The sequence below is a fragment of the Lygodium microphyllum genome, chromosome 9 (genome assembly GCF_053477565.2).
Source record: "Lygodium microphyllum isolate KBCC chromosome 9, Lygodium_microphyllum_v1.1.10, whole genome shotgun sequence".
NCBI classification, from domain to species: Eukaryota; Viridiplantae; Streptophyta; class Polypodiopsida; order Schizaeales; family Lygodiaceae; genus Lygodium; species Lygodium microphyllum.
In genome coordinates, this window is record NC_141143.1 from 99,756,347 (window position 1) to 99,780,143 (window position 23,797).

Consider the following 23,797-nt stretch of genomic DNA (forward strand, 5'->3'; position numbering starts at 1 on the left):
TCTTCCAACTACTTGATCCTCTTTAGGTTGGTCTGTAGATAAGCGAACCGGTGGGCAGCTATGTAGTAGATTCTTGAAGACCCCATCCATCTTTGTTCTATGTATAAAGGTGATGGATTATAAATCTGCTCCAGGATGTTCATCATCCCAATTCTTTGTCTATAAAGTAGAGAATGCATTGCAGTCATAAACATGACCCGAAACACCAAAAACTTGTTCCATGCTTCATAGTTCTGCAAGACAGCATTGAAGATGAGGAAATGTTTGGATAGCAACAATTTCTTTATTTCATTTTATTGAGATCTCATAAAAACAATTCCGTTGTTGGTCGGCTCTGATACCAACTGTAACGTGTCCCCTAGTATCATCCAGAACACGTTTTAGCAGTCCATCGAAAAGGATGTCTAGAAAGCTCCACCCGGCACTCCCATGGAATGTTACGGGTCTTGTGATCTAGTTCTTCCCGTGTGTGCCACGTAGCTGAAGTATCCTGGCCGTTCCCACTTAGGATCGACAGGAATTAGGGTTTTCCTAAAGGGGTCGTTAGCTAACAGCAACTAGCGACAGACCCAAGCAAACTACTTTACGTAGAAACGCCTGGTCCGAAGTGGATTCACGCTGCACTTGGTTCAAGGGGAATGGGAAACGAAAGGGATGCAAAGCTCAACCTCTCTGCCATAAGGCATAGTCCCATTCCGTTTCCCTAAAACAATGTAAATCGGGTAAGACGTAACTCTAGGTCATCGTTCTCGTTATTCTTTTTTATGATGATGATCATTCTGCTGTTCTTCGAGATTTTTGAGAAAAGTTCCCGGCTAACCGGGACCACCCAACCGTAGGACGGACCCATGGTCCATCCTCCGCACTTTCCTCGGTTTGTTTTAGTTATGTAATTATCTAACACATTAATTTGACATATAACAATCAGCTTCTTTAATTAACTTTGTTAACCACTGGTTCCTTCACGTAATCTTATCACGAGACATAGAAAAACAACATCAAGCAAGTTCTTTTAACATTTCATCATTTTATCTTTGAAATACAAGGAGTTCCGCCCGTAGGCTTTTCCATAATCTGCCCGAAGGTTAACCAGTAATCTCCAGGGATCACTATTCCAAGCTTCCGCCCGTCAACTAGTATGCGGGCCTCGAGATCCAATCCCGAGTCATGTTAGCCTCTTGCGCAGGACCCGGAAGGCGAGGGATTTACGGCCAGAGCCCCCCTGGCGCCCAAGCGTCCTCCTGCTCCAAGTAGAACTCAACGGAGAGACCTCTCGCGGCGGGTTCGGTCCACATTCCCGGCTCGGTCAACAACCCCCTTGGTTAGGGTCAGGCAGGCAGTCAGGGGTAACTGAAGCTGCCTCTCCCTTCAGGACTTTAACCTGAAGTATAGGTACTTGTTTAATTTGTAATTCATAATTCAAACAGAGCCCTACAATCTCTAGCAAACACAAACATTTCCATTAATCAACCCAGTTGTATGGCAACTGCTAAGGAAGTGTTCTTTCCTTTTTGAGTGTATCAGCAGTCGTTCTCAAGATGTCTTGTAACTTGGCAAGATCCCTTATATTCGGGTGTAGGGTATATCCAACTTGGTTAACCCTAGGGTACCTTAGATATGCTAGTTTCTATTTTACAACTTTTCTTATTTAGAAGGATATCCAAAATTTACGTCTTTTTGCAAGATAACTTGCATAAGGATCTGTCGTCCTTGAAGAGGGTTTTTCCCTTTTCTCCTTGTGAATCAATCACAAAATGATTTCATACATGTTGCGCAAGTCTGGCGATGGAATAATCTGTTTAGATTCCTTAAGCTGACGTATGTCAGGCCTAGGGTTTCTTCATTTAAGAACCTTAGGGACAAACCCTAGTTTCTTATCTTTATGAATTTATTGTCCCTACGGTAAGGAAAGTAGTCAAGTGTTTAGGGTATGAATGTTTCTATGTTTAGATTGGTTCGGTTATCTTTTGGAAGGTAATCCTACTCGTCTTGTCACGGTTTTACTATTCTTGTGACAATTAACCTTCCTAATCAATATAGTTTAATTTGGCATATAGCATAATGCCAAGATGATACAAAGACGACAATACTCCTTGGGACAAAAGGCCTAGCTGAGAATTTAGTGTATACACACTTTATTAGTTTCAAGTCCTCAAATAGCAGGGGAAAAGTGTTAATAGAGTGTCATCCAGTAATTTCCCATTACATTTTCTTTCCAAATGAGTTCGTATATCTAATTTTTATACTTGTTAATTCCTAACATTTAACTTCCGTTTTCTTTAAAGATGAACTCATGCCAAATAACAACAATTGCCTTGCTAAGATGTGCAACTAGCAAAGATAACTCCCTAGTAATTTGAGCATCGAAGAAACCTTCCATGAATTTAGCCATTTTACCATGATTCGTTGCGAAAGGAATAAGACTAATGGTGCAAGATATAATTTGAATATATTACTATAGTACATGGTTAATCTTGCCTATAATTTTATAATGCTTGATGCAATTTGAAGAAAGCTAATTTGTATACATTGTCATTCATAAGCTAACTCCTTCATTAAAAATAATTTGAACAAATATATCTTTCCTTAACAATTTTTCTTTGTGTGACTGACTTAAAACCGAATTAACATCAAGAAGAAAAACCTGGCTTTGAGGTGAGATATCCACATGGATACCAGGAGATGACCCTCCCGCAGCTACACCTTGGACTTTCTTCGGTGGCATCGTAGTTTGAACGTGAGATAGCCTTTTCCTTTTTCTTCTTGGAATTCGACCGTCTTCTCCTTGCTTTTCTTTTTCCTTTTTCCCACTCTTTCTCCGTCACTCCCTCTTTTCACTCCCTCTACTTCCCTCCCTATCTTTTATCTCACGGCTATATTCTTCCTTACGGGGTACATACGAGGCCGTGATGATGACTTGAATAGTTTAAAGAAAAATCCGGAGGGGAAAAGGGCAAGGGCTTGGGGGGGGGGGGGGGGGGGGGGGGGATTTAAAACCCCGGGAGGGGGGGAGAAGAAGGGGCTTAGGGGGGAATTTTAAAACCCCGAGAGGGGGGGGGGGAGAATAAGGGCTTAGGGGGGGGATTTTTAAACCCCGGAGGGGGGGGGGGAGAATAAGGGCTTAGGGGGGGGGATTTTTAAACCCCGGGAGGGGGGGGAAAGAATAAGGCTTAGGGGGGGGGAATTTTTAAACCCCGGGAGGGGGGGGGGGGAATTTTTAAACCCCAGGAGGGGGGGGGGGGGGGGGGGAGAATAAGGGCTTAGGAAGTCCACCTTGGAACCTTCCAAGGAGCTTCCTAGGAGGCCCACGTGGGGGGGGGGGGGGGGGGGGGGGGGGGAAGTTCGATTCCGAGCGATGATGGCTAGGAGGTGGAATGTGGCGGCGGTCTTCAGGCGGTGGAAGAGTTGTTGGCTGGCGGTGATCCCTGGTTCACAGCGGCATGACAACGGACGTCCTTCCCTCCTCGACTCTGATTTATGGCAGCATGGCCCAGTCTTCCTATTCAGCGGCCCCCCCTCCCCTCGTTTAAATAGTGGAGGGAGGGGGATCTTCTCCTCCTGCGTGTCGACACGCATGCCCTCCCTCCCTCCACAAGCGCCACCAAGGAGCTTCATAACTCCTTCTATTCCCCTCCCCCTCCAGCTCATCCCTCGGCTGGAGGGATAAGGGGGGAAAATTAAAAAAAAAATCGATAAATCCAATTATTTACTTAATGTGGGATATTACAATTTCCCAAGAAGTACGTTCACCTACAAATGAGTTTTGGGCTCTGGATCACCGAGAGGTGGGCAAAGTTCCCCCTGGGCCTGGTTGTGCACCCCTTCAGGGTCTTTGATGGCAAGGGGGGGTCACCCCTCTTTTGTCTTGCTACCTCGCCTGGCATCGGGCTTTTCCTCACCCAGAATATACATGGCAGACATTTATTAATTAAACACCGAGCATGAGATGCATTTTAGGAATGTAAATTTTGGGCTTTTCATGAAGTGCATGGAATTGGAATGGCAAATAGGGATAGAGATCTTACTGGCAGTGACTCACACTTTATTCACCCTTATACAATGGATTTCTTAATCAATTCTTGGCTCAGTCAATTCACAAGAAGCCAAACGGGTTATGGGTAAGCAAAATATAATCTCAATGAAGCTTCAACATGAATAAAAACCATTCCAATGCAATAAGATCAAATGAGAATGACTGAGATTAATATTCAGCATGCATACAATGTTTGGGACTCCTATTACCTACTTGGACTCATGCATTCTCTCAAACAAGTGGATAGGATTCAACAAGAGTCTTAATGGGAGAGAATGAGAGCCAAGAATCGGTTACCTTGAGTTGTTCGATGAAGAAGGCAGCCATTAATGCCATTTCACTCCTTCATGAGAGCTCCAATTTGATCCCACATGCTCCATAGCTCCAAAATGGTTGTGCTCCATCAAGAAAGGATAAAGTCAAGCTTGGGGAAGAAGGATTCTTCCATGGGGAAAGGGCATTGCTTGCATAGACTGATCAATGGGATGATTCCTTCCAAATGGGCACTCCATAATTCCTTCTTGCTTCCAAGAAGCCTTCAAATCTTGAGAATGAGCTCCAATGTGGCTGTAGCTTGGGGATAGGATGGCTCAAGACCTTCCCATGAAGAGCTCTTGTTGAAATTGAAGCTCTACTTCCATAGCCATGGCTGCCCACAAGTGCATGTCTTCAAATCTTGCTTCTAATCTTCTTCACGTGCTTCTTGGTTTCCAAATCTTGAGCTAGACTTGGAGAGGGGACTCCCAGGACCAAGGAAATACCAAAATCTTCAAGATTTTTAAGCTTGATGCCAAGCTTTCATGGCTACCATGGACTGCACATGATCAGGGTTTCTTGAAGTGGAAGAGGAGTCCAAGAAGCTGAAAAAGAAGGCTTCAATCTTGCCCAAGGGACCTACAATGAGCTAGAAGTGAGAGCCAGGAAGGAGAGGAGGGTTGGGGTGTTGTCAAATAGGACAAGAAGCAGCCCGCATTTTGCGCCACATTATACAGGGCTGCTCCTGGAGGGTTGGAGATAATCACCACAGCTCAACCGTGCTTGGTTTGTCGCTTTGGAGCTTCAGAATTAAAAGGTGGAGGGCTGATACTTCATGGAAGAGGGGGGAAGCAAGATTTGGGCCTGATTTCCTCCATGGGAGCTTTCAGGAAGCTTGAGAAATGAGGAGAGAGAAGACCCTCCTTGAAAAGTAACCCCAGCTAGACTTTCTTCTAACTCCTATGACCACGGTTACTAAGAGTTTACCTTCAAAATGGGCCAAAAATGACCCACGAGCTACCAAAGTTGGTCTTCCTTCCTCCAAACTTGGTCCAAGCCACCATTAATGCTCTTTCCTGTAGTCCTTGTGGTCTAGAAATCTTTGGGAACTCCCCTACTGCTCTTTGTACCTGTGTACATGTGACTCAAAACTCCATGTGACTAGAAAGTTGTAACTGGGTAAAATGAGGGACTAACTGGGACCAAGAACCTAGGCTCTGATACCAATTGTCAACGAGAGGAACTGGGAGAGAGAAAGAGGAGAGAGAAAATTGTAGAGAAAAAGAAGAAGAAGAGCAGAAGAGAGAGAATGACAGTTACGAGGAGAGAGAAAGACTAGAAGAGAGGGAAGGAAGACATGGAAGCTTGGAGAGCAAGGTGAAGGAGAAAGAAGACTTGTATATTTATCTGATAATGAAAAATTAAGTCTCTCTCACTTTATATACCAGCTAGGGTAGCTAGTATTTTCCCGTTATTAAATCCCCCTCTCTTACACTCATTGGAGCCTAATTGGAATAGACTGTGTAGAGAGGAAATGTTTCCTCATCAATTCTATGAAAGGAATCCATGGAAATGCCAAGTTGTAAGTTATATGATCCAGGGTCTCATTGATATTTTGATCTTTCTTTTTGTAATTACTCTAAATTTTATTGTCTTTATGGTATAAAGCTATAAAAATATTGATTGAAGTGTTAGAGAAAAAGCCTCCCATGCCTTCTGATTTACTTGCCACAATGCAATATACACAAGTTGCGGTAAGGTCTTGATTTGAATAGTTGGAACATAATAAGAAAATTTATTCTATAAACTACCATAAACAAGTTTCATAGTTTTGCTTTGTATTGTTGATTGTAGTATCCTCATCAGGATGATAGTCACTTTTGTGGCTGGAGAGTAATTGCAAATGCCAGAAGATTGGTTAGGCTTATTTATCTCAATGAAGATAAACTTATAAGGTAATGTGAAAGATATTAAACTTTAAGGTTGAGGTTTGTTGTAAAATAGTCCATTAATGATAATCATATAGCCCATTGTAAAAAATAAAAATAAACTAAAAATCTTTTCTTACAAATATATGACAGTTTACAAAGGATTGCTATACAAGTGAGCATGTTTGGTATATAAGAGCAAAGGTCATGAAGTACATAATGGTCAATTGTATGCAATTGACAAGAATGGACAATAGTGGGGCCTTGGACATTGAATGAGATGAGGTGTATGTAACTGCAGCATGTGAAGCTATGCCTTCAACATCCAAGGCAACCAAAGCATCAAATAAATGAAAAATGACTTCTAAAAAGGATGTCCCTTCTCCTAAGAAAAGTTCTCAAAAAAAGAAGTAGCTTTGCCTCATTACTTGTAAGCCCATCTTTGTATAAGTCATGGAGATGGCTGATAAAAATTTGCCACAAAATTTGTACATGTATTTTATATCGATACTAAAGAGATCTTTTCTTCAATATCCTTGCATTGTATATTCTTCTCTCTCCTTGTTGATATCTGCAAAAACTATGTTGCAAATGTTTAATAATCAGGAAGTGGAATTAGATATACACCTAAGTGGATATAATATGATATAAAAACTTACACCTAAGTGGATATAATATGATATAAAAACTTACTCATTTGTTATTAAGTTGGAACACAAATGAGCATGGTAGTTCAATATCTTCATTCTGTAAATCCATCCTCACTTGATGCAGCGTACATGATGAACTAACCTTTAGGAGTGCAATAATGTTCTCATTCAAGATCCACTATAGGATCTTTGCTAAAATTATCAAGATTTTGGTCTAAAGCAACCAAACTACCACCAATATGATGCCATCTACTATAATAAAAGCTAAGGATGAAATTTTGAGTAGCAATAATATATTTACTGTCAAGATTGGGGGAGAGAAGGAAGGAGTCTCACTTGTAGCTTTCTCACTCACACAATGGGGGAATACACACAAAGGTGGAGGCTGAAAACAGTTTTCCTCTTCTTAGTTGTGTAAGCAAAAAAAAAACTCTCTTACAAAGAAATAGAAGAACCCTATATATGGGTCTCAAACCAAACTCAACTAACTAAGGTGGCATACTAACTGAACCACAAACTAGAGTAGATAAGGATAGCTGTCATCTAGCTATTATTCATGGGCAGTGTACCAACCACATCTACAACTAACAAGTCGGTGACATAAATGCACAACGGTCACCCTGGCATATCACGAGTGGAGCTCGATATCTCAACATTTACAAGCTATAAAGTCTTGATCTATATTACATATAATTTTTCCTTCTATCCTAGTGTCCCATCCCTCATTAACAAATTGTATGACATGATCATATGTTAGTCTCTTCGCTGAAAGCATAGCCGTTGATCTTCTTATCTCAACATTAGAAAAGAAGTCAACAAATATATTAATAGGCATGAATAAAGTAACTTTGCTTAGCCTACTTGAGATATTAGGTTTTAATGCTCTCTGTATCTTAGAAAATATTTTATATCTATAGCCCTCACTAATAGCTGGACTTGGCAAAGGCCACTCAAAGCTTGAAAACTCGGGCAAAGGAAGGGGGGATATTGATCCCCATTGATTGTGCTATATGGGGACAATATAAGAATGATCATAAAAGAATATTCCATTCTCTGTAAGCTTTGTCTTCTTTCTACCCTTGTACATTTCTTCTCCAATCGAACCATGCATCGCATCAATAACATCAATAATAGGCTCGACTGATTGCCATTCCTCAAGATCAAAGGGATGGAGATCCACAAGACAAACAAACAAATATTATAATGGAAAACCTTAAACCAAGTTCAAGAAAAGAAATACTTTAAGAATCAAATTCTTACAATTTGGTCTATACATTAGAAGATTTGAAGTTCCATGTTCCAAATATACCTCTCTATCCATAAACACATGTTGCATCAATACCTCTTTTATGCTATTCTTATTTACTCCAAGTTTGAAATCTTGGATTCTATCCTTTCAAGCATAAATGAATGAGCTCTCATATCTTCGCCTTTTTCCATGTTTTGCCTGTTGCATGGTGATCCAACTGCTTTTGCTAATGATTATAGGAATCCATCTTCCATCTTTTTGGAATCAGTTAAACACTGATATGGATGTGATTTGGGAGCTTGGATGCCTAGTTGAAGGCCAAATTTCTGTATCCATAGCACACACACACACACACACACACACACACACACACACACACACACACACACAGAAGACTAGGCTACCAAAAAGGAGAAAAAAACATGAGAGGGACAAAATAAAGGAGGGGAAAAAATATGTGCCAATATTTTTACTAATTTGAATTTGGAGAGTAAACCTGTCATTATCATTAATCCATACATATCATTAAATAAAAGTGATCGGGACTGCATATCATTAATACAAAGAATATCATAATCACGAATATAAGCGGCAAAAAATAGATATTGATAATACAAATTTCTAATATTATTATATATATATCTTTTTGTAAAAAATTCCTTTTTAAAAATAGAAGTTTGTTACGGAGGCTTTGCTCCTATTGGTCTAGAGTAGTCTCTTTCTATCTCCTAAAAGGCAATTTCGAGACCTCAAAACTCCCCTAATGGTGGCTCTTCAAACCTTAGGCTAAGGTGAAGGTAACTCCAAACCTCCTAAGGGTATGTGGATATGCTAAATATATGGCAAAGCATAATAGTGTGTTCTGGTTACTAACAAGCCTAACTGTGGGAGCTTTCACTCAACCGCCAAGACCCTCGGACCGCTTATTGTTTCAAGCGTTCCAAGCCGAGCACTAATGGATACCTCTCACATAGCCGACGCGCCATCCATATTTATAGGTGTAGTGAGCTTACCTCCGTGCCGTTCGAGTTACCTCCTCTCCCGCACACTCCGGTGGCTCCACGATCCAAGTGCAAGCTTCAAGCAAGCTCCATCCTCAAGCTCCACGCTCCAAGCTCCATTGCCGCGAGCAAGACAAGAGAAGAGAAGAGAAAAGAAGAAGAGAGGAGAAGATGGAGAGCTTCTCCTCCTCGGTCCCTCACCCTCACACACTCACTCCCTCACACTCTCACACTCCCTCTCTCAAGCACAAGCTCAAGCAAGCAAGAAGAAGAAGAAGAAGAAGAAGAAGAGAGCTACTTTTGGCCACACACAAGAATGAGCTTCTCATTCACTTTTCAACTTTATATACAAAACCCTAAATCCCTTTTGGGCGGTCATCCCCTTTTCCCCTTTTTACATGGCCGGCCGTAGCCTTGGCCCTTTTTCCCATTGTCCTTCTATCTTCCTAGCTTCCTTTCCACCGCCCATCTACATTTACAAATTGCACGGGTGAGAGCCTGGTGCTCTTTTACAAGATTTCAGGGTGCGCCTTTTTATTTTAAAATGCACCTTTCCCCTTTTCTATTTGCCTTGGCCTTCTAAGGTTGCCCTTGCGCTTTTGGCCTTTTCTCCTATCCTTTCTTCAGTCGGGCTACCTTTTTCCGCCTTTTCCCTGCGTCTCTTTTATTTCCTTTTGCTTTCTTCGTGTTGGGGTTAACATTACCCCCCTCCTAGACGAGTGCTAGTCCCATGGCACTCACTGTCGTAGGTAGCAGGCTGTAGCATGCACCGAAGACGTGGGTGACAAGGACGCCTGTGGTTTCCGTGGAGGAGTGCTGGTGGTGGTGTGGCAGAAGGTCTTGGGGGCCTGTTGGTGGTCAAGGTGGCTGGTGGAAGGTTGTTGGAGTTGGTGGTAGGGCTATGCTGTGTTGGGGATTGCATTGATGGCCAGCACAAGTGTTGGTTTCTTAGGGATTCTGCACATGACGATTCTTTTCGGGCTTGTCGGATGGTACGGGACAAGCATTCAAAGTTGAGTGTTGATGAAGAGCAAACAACACCTTATACCTGCAATTGGAAAACCTCACATGTGGTCTCTCCTTAAGGGGTAGTGCTAGTCTTCTTATCGTGCACAAGACATATTTGATTAGTTTGGGAGACAGGTCGAACTCTAAGCAAGCTGAGAGTATTGCCCTGCACTTGAGGACCCAAACTGTGGATATACTTCGGTGCAAATATTATGTGAGTGCTCGTGCATACTTAGATATTACATAGTTAGAAGACCACGGGCTAGTTTCTCATAACACTTCGTGGATGAAGCAAAGCTGTCCATGTGGAGAAGGAGTACGTGTGAAGGCATATGAGACATCCTTTGCATTGTGACTGCACGATGTAGCATAATGGAAGACAAGGACACCGCACTTTCAGTAGCTGGAAACCATTGGACTTGCTTGATGAGGACGGTGTACTTTTCATGGCCAATCGTGCGGTGCTTATCACCATTGATTGCAATGGTACGAAGGCAGAGTGCAAAAGAAAATTGTGCAAGTGGGTCAGGGTGACAGGTCTAACCCTAGGCGAGACAAGTTCCCCAGGTATGTCCTGCCCTTGATGTGCCCTGAACAATTGTGGGTGAGTGTAAGGGGCTAGGGGACTAGGGACGAAGCCGGTCGACCAAGGTCACCAGACGTACCTAATTTGAGGACCCCTAGGTGCTGTGCTGTGATTGCGGGTGCTTCTTATTTTTCCATTCCTTTCTTTTTCTTTTATTTTCTTGTCTTCTTCTTTTTTTTTAAAAAAAATACTTCTTTTTTTTTTTGCCTGAGTACAACCATTACAATATGTTGAGGCTATCAGCCTTTCAATGGGTTGGAAAATGTCAAGCTTCAAAGGCTCAGAAAATGAATAGTACAATGATGATGGTGCCCTAGCCTCATTGTTAGAGAAGCAGTTGGTGAAAGGGGGAGATACACTTGAGATATTGCAACTGTCCTTGCACACATGCGATGTGGGTACAATTGAGGTAACGACTGCCGTGAGCCAACTATAGAGCTTGACCCAGAAAGGGGGCATGGCCCAGAAATGTTTTGTGGGCCATGCAATGTGGGCGATTGGCAAGGGTGCTTTCGGCAGCGTGGCTTTGCCGCGGCTCGCTGTGGGGTTGTGGGTGTTGCGGTGATTGGGCATTGAGCATTTTCACACAGGGACCTGTATTATCCTGCATCCACTTGTCGCTTCATGAGAGCATATGCATTGTGTATGCTGCAACTATAATAAACCAGTGCAATGCAAGGAGACATCACTTATTTGAATTCTATGGTGTTGACTAGACATTTATCACCTGCGCTTGATTAGCTTTTTCTTTTGCTAAAGGCGTAGCATATATTAAATGCAGATATGATAAGTTCATACAAGTCAGGAACATGTCAACACTTAATAAGTTGGGAACACTCAACCATTTAAAAACAAAAAGTCCTAGCCAGTTATCATTTGATAAGCCCCTTATGCATTATGGGCTACTCGATTTGTACGAGGCGGGGCGAGTTTGGATGGCCGGGTGATTGGGGCTCTGCTGGTGTGGGACTCCCGCAGGGGTGAGCAGGGAACATGTCGGCCGGGACATGAATGGTGTAATCCCGGCCCGCTACCGTCTCCAGAATATCTTTAAATAACTCATTAAATTCTTGTCTTTTTCGAGCTGCCCTTTCTGCCTTTGAGCATCTGGGGCCCGAGCGGGAGCTGGGAGTGCGCACCACTAGTGCTGCCACCTGTTGCGTGTTTTGAGTCTTGGCTTTCTTGACTCGAGGATTCTTGGGCCTTCGCCCTGGACAGTGGTGCTTAGGGCCTCGCTTCTTGGCATACCTCTTGAGGGTGGGCACATAGTGCTCCGTTGGAGGGGCGCGTGCCACATGCTCCCGTATTTTGCGAAGAGCGTCTTTGCATGCTAGCTCTCCATGATTCTCCATGCGTTCCGCCACAAAGGGAAGCCTGCAAGATGCAATCCAAGGGTCAGACCTGGATATAGGATACAACTGTTTGCATGGAAGGGATTTTAATGTGGTTTATCAAGCGCATGTGACAAGAAGGGGAGGGGTGAGGCATGTAGTGTTTTGTCGTAACGGAATGGCCCCCATGATGATGTTCATTTTGCCTCCAGCCATTAGCCAATATTGGCTTATGCTAAGTCGTGTGGACTGGTTGTCATGGAGTGGGATAGGGCACATGTTGAGATGACAAGCTCAACACATGTGGACATGGATGATGGACCGCCTGGTTAGATGGGTCCACACATCTACACTTAGCATGTCAGTGGTCATTATGACTCTCACATGGCCACTGACTCATTACTTATTATATTCAGGTTGTTACATCTATTTACAGCTGGCATAGTTATAGCGCCAGTCGACTAGTGTAGTCGGTTATGCATTGTTTGACTTAGTAGGCCACTTTCCTTTTATGTTGTATCTTATCTATACTTTGTGTACATTGTAAAGTGTGTGGAAGAAGAAGAAGAAATCAACAAGAAAACGTTTTGGCCTCCATCTCTCTTCTTGTCTCTTGAGTGAGCTTCTCCTTGTGCATTCTGTGTGTGTTCGGCGCAGCATCTTGAGCAACCCACTCCACCACGCGATTCTTGATAGCACATCCTCGGAAGGATAGACCAAAAAGGGAAGAAGGTATATAGAGAGGGGCTACACCCTGTCTACACCATCAGTGTTGTTGGTCAAGGCTTCCTATGGCGGTAACGTGGGTTGCATGCCCTTCACTTGGAGGTGGGAGCAGTCACACGGCTTTTAAATGTGTGATGAGAAGAGGACTTGAGGAGCTTAGCCTGTCCAGCCCGACTCTTCTCCCTGCGCTTGACTATCATTGCTTGTGTGTGTTGATATTGTTTATACATGGTGACACAAAAATCAGTGTTTATTTATATACATATCTATGAATCCATGTCACATCACGAGGATAAGAACCAAGTGTAGAACTCGGGGTTGTACCGGAGCGTGGCACACGCATCTAGGATTCGTGGCAGCTGACTTAATACTGATAGATATTTTGCCACGTCAAGTAGCATGGAACCTTGACCGAGTCTACTAGCAATATGTAACTCCTCCTCGGTGAGAACCTTATCAATCAAAGGGCCCTGCAGCCTAGTCCCAGCCAAGTCCGCACCCCGAATGTTAGTGAGCACTCGAAGGGAAGTTGGTGCCACGTAGGTTGGGTCTCTTTGAGACCGCCATTTGGCCAATCGCTCTTCTGAGACCATCATGATCTGAGCCCCTAGTTCGGCCATTACAACGCGGCTTTCCCACCAATGCTGCTCAAATTGACTCTGGCCTGCTGACAGTCGCTTAAGTAGCTCTATGTCTACGAGATTCGGTCGGCAGAGCACTTCATTGAACGTGACGGTTAAGCGTAGTTCGTCAGCCTCCTTGTCAGGGATGAGTCGCATCTGTTCATGCAGGAGTCTATCGTAGTGCCCGTTAAGATGTTCTTGGTCTTCCCATGATAGAGGAAAGGTCAAGTAATCTCCAAGCTGCTCCTTGGGGATCGTGCCCACGTCCGCAAGGACGTAGACACATGCGACCACTTTGAGCTTAGCCTCCAACTCAGTTAAGCATTCTGCGACACTTCTATGTTCAACGAGGGCTTGCTCGGTTGCTATCTCATGCAAAGTTCTAAGAGTTTCCTTAGGCTTTAGCATGGCTGGGGGCTCAGGTCTAGATGAGCAAGATTGGTCCACACTAGGTTTTCTTATGCTCTTGGGGTTCTCACATTTCTCCTGAGGTTTTTGCTGTTATTTCGTCATGGTTCTTCTCAGATGTGACCGGTATAGATTTGTCACCCTGTTGTGATAGCGTTGTATCCACTCTTGATTGATCAATGTGAGTTCTATTGTTAGTGGATAGAGTTTTGCAAGCAACTGTTGCTAGCAACGGTTGCTTTGGTTTCTCAGAACACACAGATGTGTCTGAGATTTCACCGCTATTAGGAGAGGCATCAGTGGGTTCATTGGTGGATGGACTCGATGCTTCATTCATTAGCTCTCTTGCGCCCTTCGTCTCAATGTTCTTGGGGTCCACAACCACCTGCAACTGTTGTTGTTTTCTCTGCTTTCTCCTCTTTTTCTTGGTCAATGAAGGTGCCTCTCTCGACGACTCAAGAACCTGGGCTATATCGACCGTTGATGTGCTTGGTCGGGCCTCAGCATTCCCCTTCTCTAGTGTGTCCTTATGGGACATAGCCGTGGTTTGCTGAATAGCCTTGTCCGGTTGTGAGGGCATAACTGCTGCTCTTTTTGGAGAGTCTAGCTTTTCAACCAACTCCCTTGTGTTTAACTCCTCCGTCCTAGGCTTTAGGCACTTTGGAAGTGCTGGAGTTGTTGAGGGATTTGGTTGCGACACCTCCTCCACTGGTAAACTACTAAGGACACGTTCCACAAGGGGCATTGTCACAGCCAAGGGCTGTGACTGCTGTGGTCCCTGATTGGAAGTAGTAGCAGCTAGTTTAGTGGGCTGGCTACCCTTGGTGGATTGCGGTGTCAAGTCCCTAGAGCGATCAGAAGTGGTTGTGTCTTTTGTTAGCCTTTGAGCACTCATCTGTGTAGATCAAGCCTACGTTGATCTGGTCACATTAGGTGGCTCAGGCATATCCTTGGGTCAAGAGCTACAGATGGCATCATGTCCCACCTCTTTGACGGTTGGAAGCTTAGATGGAGATAGAGATTGGAATTGAGCAGTCGCCCTTGATAACTGCTGTGGTGCTTCCTGTGTCTGTTTGGGAGAAGAGGGCGTAGGAGATCTAGGACTCTTGGGTGGACTTGGCACTCGCTGAATGATCTGCTCGAGGTTACTAGACGATTGTGCTATTTGCTTTGTTGAGCGATCAGCCTTGCCTTGAGCAATGTTGTACCTATGATGCTTGCTCTCCCCTTGGGAAATCAAAGGCTCCTTGGGGACTAATGATTTTTGTGCCTGCTCAATGGCTACGTATGACATATGTCTTTTTAGCATGCTAGGATGGGGCTCTTTCCTTCGAACAGTCATGTCTGGTTTCTTACCTTGAGACCTAGAGTTTCTCTTAGGTTTCCTCATGTGCCATGCTTTTGAGGCACTCTGGCCTTCAGCTGATCGAGGCAGTTTAGCACGGGATTTTGGTACCCAAATCCATTGGTTACCTACGTAGTATCCTTGGGCACTTAGCAACGCTTTGGATATCCATCGCGGCGTTGTACTAGCTCTCCATCGATGCCTTCGCCTATAAGGCTTGGGCTTCTTTCGTGGTCTTCTACGATATTTGTGAGTCCAAACCCTGTCCTTGGCCTTGTCTCTTGCCCTTCTTGTTTCCCGCATGGCCTCACTCACTGGTTCTCGTTGTTCGACCTGTGCTTGTATCAACTCTTCCAACAAGTCCTTGCCCTCGTTTGTAGGCTTGACTGTTGTGTCATCACCTTCCTTGCCTTTCCCTTGAGATTCGATGAGGTGACCCTTGCTAAAGGTGGTGACTATCCTCACACCCAGTAGCGTCAGGTGTATCCTCTGTGCTACATAGTCAGCCTCGCATTTGGTCGCCCTTTTGAAGGGTCTTCCTAGGAGGGTTTCTTTCCTGCAGCTAGCACTTTTTGGAGGAACGTGAAATAGGATAGGCAAGCTTTCCGTTTCAATTGTCGCAAGGATTTTGCACTTCCCTATGAGTGCTTGTGGGTGTCCCCCATAAGGGCTAAGAGTTGCACTAGTCGGTGTGAGCTCTGGTTGGCCTAGTAGGGTCCATGATTCATAGGTCAAGATGTTAAAATCTGCTCCTTCATCAATCAGAGCATCGATAGTATGCTCTCTTTTCGCGGTGAGTTTGACCCTAAGATAAGCAAGTGGTACTATGTCTTCATCCTCCGGGTCCTGGCTTGTAAATTTAAGCCTTCTGATAGATGCCCTTGAGTTCTCGACTGCACGACCAGATGTGGATTCTCCACTGCTGTCTTGGATCGTTAGTGCAGTGCTATTCAAGGTACATCTCTCGTCAAGAGTGTCATGTCTAGTCATCTTTGCATTCGTAGCTTGCTGAAGTTGCATTTTGCTCTGACTAGACACGGTTTGAACACAATGTCTTTGTGTTCTCGTGGTGTGGCCTTTTTGCCCTTGATGGCTAGATTGGCCCGTTGAGGTTCTAGGGTCTCTATTTGTCTCTGTTCGGGTATGGGCTTTTGGCTGCTCTTTTGCGCGTGAGAATCCATGCTCGTGTAGAGCCATTACTTCACTAAGGTCCAATTTGGAGGACCTGTCACGGCGCGCGTTTTCTCTCCAATCTACTCGGGGGAGGTGCGGAGGGGGCAGAGCCCCCTCTGCAGGGGTCCAGGGGGGGCAGTCCCCCCCGGCCTGCAGGGCCGTTACGGTAGACGCCATATGCAATTTGGAGGACTGTTTATAGCCAAATTTTGGACTACGTGCTCTAAATTTTAGCCCGGTTATGGATCTATGATGTGCCTTCAGCTCTACGTAGCCTTAGGGGTCGATCTCGGGGTTTAGATGTATCAGAATTTGTGTTCTAGACACGTGTTCGATTTTGACAGTTTTTTGTCCGATTCTCAGATGTCCGATTTTCAGGAGTCCGATTATCAGAATCGGACGTCCGATTATGGGTTGGTCCGATCGGCCCAGTGGTCCGATTTTGGTCACGTCCGATTCTAGGAGTCGAATCAAAAAGTGGTCTGATTTTCAAGTCGTTTGATTCTAGGAATCGGATCGGACAGGGTGGTCCGATTCTGGCTGGTCCGATTCTGGGAATCGGACGGTCCGACTCCCGAACTCGGGTGGTCCGATTCTGGGAATCAGACCACAGCGAGTTGGTCCGAGTGCCACGTGGCACGTCCGATCGGGCTGGTTCGATTCTAGGAATCAGACGGTTCGACTCCCGAACTCGGGTGGTCCGATTCTGGGAATCGGACCACAGCGAGTTGGTCCGAGTGCGTCGACGGCGGGCGCAATTCCAGTGCGTTTGACCCCTCCTCACTGTCTAGTGCACACAATCACCACAAACTTTTTAAATCTGATCAGGGCACTTGTTGGAAAACATCAGACTCACCTGGAGTAGCACGAATCACCAATGCCTAGGAATCGGGGCAGCGCTTCCTCGTCCTGTGAACCTGAAGTTCTCTCTCTCTCTCTCTCTCTCTCTCACACAAGGCAAACCAAGGAAATGAGGTCTGTCCTGGCCTCCCAGGCCTCTTAAGGTCCTTTCCGAGCACTGCAGAACCTCACAGCTAGTTCCTTGTCCCTATCTTACCCAGAAACTTGAATCTGGTCCCCTGTTTCCCTGTTTCAGCATGTTATACAGCAACAGAAAACCCCACTGTTTGCATGTTTTTTTCTTCTTTTTCTTTGTTTTTTCCTACCCTAAATGCATCCAAATCACAAAAAAAATACCTACACTACTCCATTCCACAATATAAATCTCAGAAAGCAACAAACCTACTTGCCAAGGAGATCGAATACCATCTTCAACCCCCTCGCTTCCTACCTATCTACCTCAAGCACCGGTTTGGGGGAAACCCCTTACTTTGATGCTCGATTCGAAGCGCGCAAGCGCTCAAGGCTTGAATCCGTTGGTCCCGGCAATGAACCAAAATGTGGGAGCTTTCACTCAACCGCCAAGACCCTCGGACCGCTTATTGTTTCAAGTGTTCCAAGCCGAGCACTAATGGCTACCTCTCACATAGCCAACGCGCCATCCATATCTATAGGTGTAGTGAGCTTACCTCCGTGCCGTTCGAGTTACCTCCTCTCCCGCGCACTCCGGTGGCTCCACGATCCAAGTGCAAGCTTCAAGCAAGCTCCATCCTCAAGCTCCACGCTCCAAGCTCCATTGTCGCGAGCAAGACAAGAGAAGAGAAGAGAAGAGAAGAAGAGAGGAGAAGATGGAGAGCTTCTCCTCCTCGGTCTCTCACCCTCACACTCTCACACTCCCTCTCTCAAGCACAAGCTCAAGCAAGCAAGAAGAAGAAGAAGAAGAAGAAGAAGAGAGCTACTTTTGGCCACACACAAGAATGAGCTTCTCATTCACTTTTCAACTTTATATACAAAACCCTAAATCCCTTTTGGGCGGTCATCCCCTTTTCCCCTTTTTACATGGCCGGCCGTAGCCTTGGCCCTTTTTCCCATTGTCCTTCTATCTTCCTATCTTCCTTTCCACCGCCCATCTACATTTACAAATTGCACGGGTGAGAGCCCGGCACTCTTTTACAAGATTTCAGGGTGTGTCTTTTTATTTTAAAATGCACCTTTCCCCTTTTGTATTTGCCTTGACCTTCTAAGGTTGCCCTTGCACTTTTGGCCTTTTCTCCTATCCTTTCTTCAGTCGGGCTACCTTTTTCCGCCTTTCCTTGCGTCTCTTTTATTTCCTTTTGCTTTCTTCGTGTTGGGGTTAACACTAACTAAAAACTTCCATAGAAATCAAGTATAGTTAAGTTAGTTAGAAAATCCTCTATGTCGTAACCATACATGAAAGAAAGAAAACGCCATACCCTTGGAAGTAAATAAAGGTAAAGTCTAGACTATAAGCATTATCGTATAAAGTCTAATTCTTCTCAACTACTCTTGATGTATGTTCACTGACTCTTCATTGCTCCTTTTGCAGTATTAGTTGGACCAAAGAAGCCCATTAGCTAGAGAGTATACAAATTAATTTTTGAATCTTACCATGTATGTAGAGAGTGTGAGCGATGATGAAAATTTGCAGAAGTATAGCTATGGTCTAGAGCCTAATTTGTCAACTAATATTATGGCCTAGAAACCCGCCACACTATTCCATGCTATTGAGCTAGCTAAGAAGTATGCCCATAAGCATAGGAGGGACATTCCTATACAAGCTTCTTTTGGACAGCAAAGAGTTGTTGCTAAACAAGGCAACTCTTGTGGCAATTATGGAGGTTTCAATACTTCATTTAGTACTCCCAAAGTCCCTACATACCCTACTTTCAATGCCTCAAGATAGCAAAGTACTTCAAAGTTAGCAAACATCATCCATAAAGTGGAGCCTAGACAAGGTGACAGTAGATCTTAAAATAATTCAGCAAATAATTCCAATGTAACGTGCCCGTCTATTGGTTGCCCAAGCATTTTTCACGGGTCCATCAAGAAACAAATCTAAGAGTCTCTGCCTAGCACTCCCATGGAATGTTTTGGGGTTTTTTGCCTAGGGTTTTCCGAGTCCACCTCGCAATGGAACGTTTGCAACCAAGAACCCACTAGGATTGACCTAAAATCTGGGTTACTAGTTGTCAAGATCTCTTGACAGCATTCTACCATCAATTTTTGGACATCCTACTTTACGCAGAGATACCCAATCTGAAGCAAACCCATGCCACACTTGGTTCAAAGAGAATGGAAAACAAGAGGGATGCACCGCTCAACCTCTCTACTCGTAGGGCATAGTCCCATTATGTCCCCTAAAACGATATGAATCAAGTTCTTACTTAACAATACCTAAAGTTGAATGACAATAAATCCTTGTGAGAAGCCTCCCAGTTCTCTAGGACCACCCTACCGTAAGATGGACCCGTCGGGGATTCCTCCCACCTTCTTCCATTGATAGCTTTAGTTTTCTAATTAGGTCCTACCACATTTATGCGACATTTAAAATCAGCTTCCTTAATTAAGCCTTTTAGGGAACATGGTTCATTGGTGTAGTTTACAGCACAGACACAAAAAAAAAACAAGCAGTCCTTTTGACAAACAAGTTCCTTAACTTATCTTCAAGTTAATATTTGTCTCCTGCCCATATAGAAGAATTATGTATCCCTTCTATCCAACAGAAGTACCCGGTCCAAATCACATGGCACCATAATTTCTATTCTTTATCTAGAATAGGATCTCCCAATGCCTTAGATATTGGGCTCATGGCAGTCTACAACTCCGTTTTGGACTCAACAAGGGGTGTCCAGAGCTCCACTGACCCCAAGCGACCTAGGAATGAGACACACTTTCCATGGTTGGCCTTTTCACCACTCAACCTTCAGCCCGTGAATTGAGCCATGCCCTCTCGGGTTGAGATGCGATGTGACCTTGGAGATGATCCACCCGCACAAAAAAGTCCTTCCTTAATTAAACCAATTAAGAATCAATAATAATCAAAGCAATCAGCTTAATATCACCTTCCAAGGAAACATTCCTTTATTTCCCATGGCAATTTGTCATTTGAGACCCCTACCATGAGCACTTGGAATAATCATCCAGTTCACATCCCACAATCATCTTAATGCAAAAGCATTTAGGACGTTATTTGATTAATCCACAAAAACAACGGTATCCTTTTCCAAACATCGCACGAATAGTCACGATAACCTTTCCATCGTGTGTTTGCTCTCCCCCTTGGGGTCAAGAGAAATTCCATGTAAAATTTACTTAACACTCCCTTTTTTTGACTAAGGCATATGTTAAGGTTTCAAACATTGTACAAGACATAAGTTCTATTAATCACTTACATTGATTGATAACCCAACCCCGAATTAAATTGATGAAAGTTGTAGTTAACAAACGGGTCTTAGGACATCTCAGTTTCAATCCTTATGATTAATTTATTGTATTAGGCCCTAGTCAAGCCATGAAGTAATGGAAAATTATTCTCATATATCAACGTGTTATAGACCTAACATGTAAATACGTGATAAGATAAGTGCGAGATGATTTCAGGTAACTAGACTCTGATACCCCTGGCATTGAGCTAGAATCTAGTTTTTTTTTTAATGTTTGGGTTCTTAGGCTAGGTACTTTTGAAGCATCCAAAATTTAGACTAGAACCTTCTATCCTTGTTTCTTAATGTCATATTCATTTGGCAATTATACTAGTTGTAACCCTTGACTATGCCCTAACCTAGTACTTGTATGCACAATCTTCTAATGTCGTTCTTTTAGAGACTATACCATTCATAACCCTTGACTAGTTCTTCCTTGCAATAGCGTTATCAGCAAATAGGCTGTATGCAACTAAGTTGGGTTAAAAGGAACAATCAGAATGCCAAATTATAATGATAGGAATAGGTTCAAGCTATTTGCGCATACCAAAGTGAAACAGTCTATGACTCACGAATAGGAAAGAAGGAATGTATGAAATCTATCCGATTCTAGATTACAAGTGAAGAGTTTATTGTGGATACATCTCATGGATATCCTCTAGGTTTTTCCTAAGTATCTAGTATATTCTGGATCACTGGAGCTTGTATAATTTCATTCCTTGTAAGTTCAAGTTCTCTTTGAGTCCTGTTGGGACAATTGACATAGCTATGTCCAATGTTGTGGCACTCGAAGCATCGGCGTTTAGGGTGCTTTGGACACTCCCTTTTGAAATGACCTAACTCCCTGCAATAGAAACAATGCGGAGCTTTATCAGTTGGGGTTGCAAGGTTCCTATTTGTCCTTGGCAGGAGTTTCTTCTTTAGGCCAAATTGTCCTAGGATCCTTTCAGTAGACTAAAGTGGTCCTTTATCATCGGAGACTTTGTTTCCAAATTGTCCTCTTTTTAGACCTAGACTAAGGTCCATGGTTAATCATCTTTGCTTGTAGTATTAAAGAATACTCCGAAACTTTATCATTCTGGCAAGACCCAATCTATATTAGTCAAGAAGAACACTTAAAGAAAATTCATTGCAAGTTATAGCTATCATTTCTTGCTAGAGTATCTCTAACCATTTGCAAGTTCTAGGATCAAAATAGATGCAACTCATATTACTCAGGTCAACTGTAGTTACAAGAGTTTTATTCCAATACAAGTTGTATTTCATGTCATAGGATTTCTAATCATCCTGAAGAGGTGTTGTAGGTTCTAGGTCTTTGTCTTCATCTGATTCCTCTATATATCCATAGATTGCACCTGTGTAGCTTCGTTTTCTTGGAGGCTCAATGTCTTCTAGACTTAGATCAGGGTAGTCTACTTGGATATGTCCTAGCTCATTACAATGGAAGCATTGACAGTAGGGGCATCTCCTATGGATGTGCCCTATCTCTCCACACGTGTGGCATCTCTTGCCCTGATTTCGGGAATCATCTTTGTCACCATTTCCCGATCCAAGTTCTTAGATGATTGGCTTTGCTCGAATAATGCATCTTGCAAGTCCGTTGGGTGCATTGCTTCAAGACGGTGGTTCATAGGAGTGTTCAATTCCATGGCAAAACTTGCATACTTGCTGTGCAATATCCATAGGTGGTGCATATTTTGGAGGGTTACAAACTTCAAGTAGTAAGCTTCGGGGTTAATTCTAGGTGCTTAAGCTTGAAGAATTCATTTATCCTCAATTTTTGGTAGGTTGGTGGAAGGTATTGTATGTGTACAGTATCTTTCAGCTGAGCCCAAGGGACAGTGGCTTCAGAAATACTTTGATCCCTGTACCATTTCTTCCACTATAACCAATCTTGGCCAACTAACTTAAGTTTGTCTATCATTGCTTGATTGGTAGAGGCAGTTCCCAAAGCAAAGAAATAATCATCCATCGACTCAATCCATATCTCTACCTCTGATGCGACATCTATCCCTTCTCCATCAAACTCGAGTGCCTTAATTTTCTTGAGAATGAATTTTTTCTCTTACATGTCAGCATTCGTGGGTACCAAAGGTGCCTAGAAATCAAGCCATACTGCTTAGGTTATTCTGTTTAAGATATGTCTACGAACCACACATTAATCAATCACACATCATTATGTAGTTTAGCTTTGATACCAGCTGTAATGTGCCTGCCTATTGGATGTTCAAGCACGTTTCAGCGGTCCATCGAGAAACAAATCTAAGCGTTGCTACCTGACACTCCCATGGAATGTTCTTGGATTTTTTGCCTCAGGTTTTTCGAGTCTGCCTTGCAACGGAACATTCACGGCCAAACCCACTAGGACCGACTTGAAATCTGGGTTACTAGTTGTTACTAGTTGTCAAGGTCTCCTAACAACATTCTAGCGTCAATTTTTGGACATCCTACTTTACGTAGAGATACCCAATCTGAAGCAAACCCATGCCACACTTGGTTCAAAGAGAATGAAAAATGAGAGGGATGTGCCGCTCAACCTCTCTACCCATAGGGAATAGTCCCATTATGTCCCCTAAAATGATATGAATCGAGTTCTAACTTAACAATGCCTAAAGTCGAACGGCGATAAATCCTTGTGAGAAGCCACGTAGTTCTCTAGGGCCACCCTGTCGTAGGATGGACCCGTCAGGGATTCCACCCACCTGCTTCCGTTGATAGCTTTATTTTTCTAATTAGGTATTACCACATTTATGTGTGACATTTAAAATCAGCTTCCTTAATTAAGACTTTTAGGGAACATGGTTCGTTCGTGTAATTTATGTAATTTACATCATAGATACGAAAACAAAACAAGCAATCCTTTTGACAAACAAGTTACTTAACTTATCTTTAATTTAATCTTTGTCTCCTGCCCATACAAGAGAATTATGTATCCCTTTTGTCCAACAGAAGTACCCAGTCCAAATCACATGGCACCATAATTTCTATCATTTATCTAGAATAGGATCCTCCAATGCCCTAGACATTGGGCTCACATCAATCTACAACTCCATTCTGGACTCAGCAAGGGGTGTCCAGAGCTGCACTGACCCCAAGCGACCTAGGAGTGAGACACACTTTCCGTGGTTGGCCTTTTCACCACTTGACCTTTGGCCCATGAATCGAGCAGTGCCCTCTCCCCCTTGGGGTCAAGAGAGA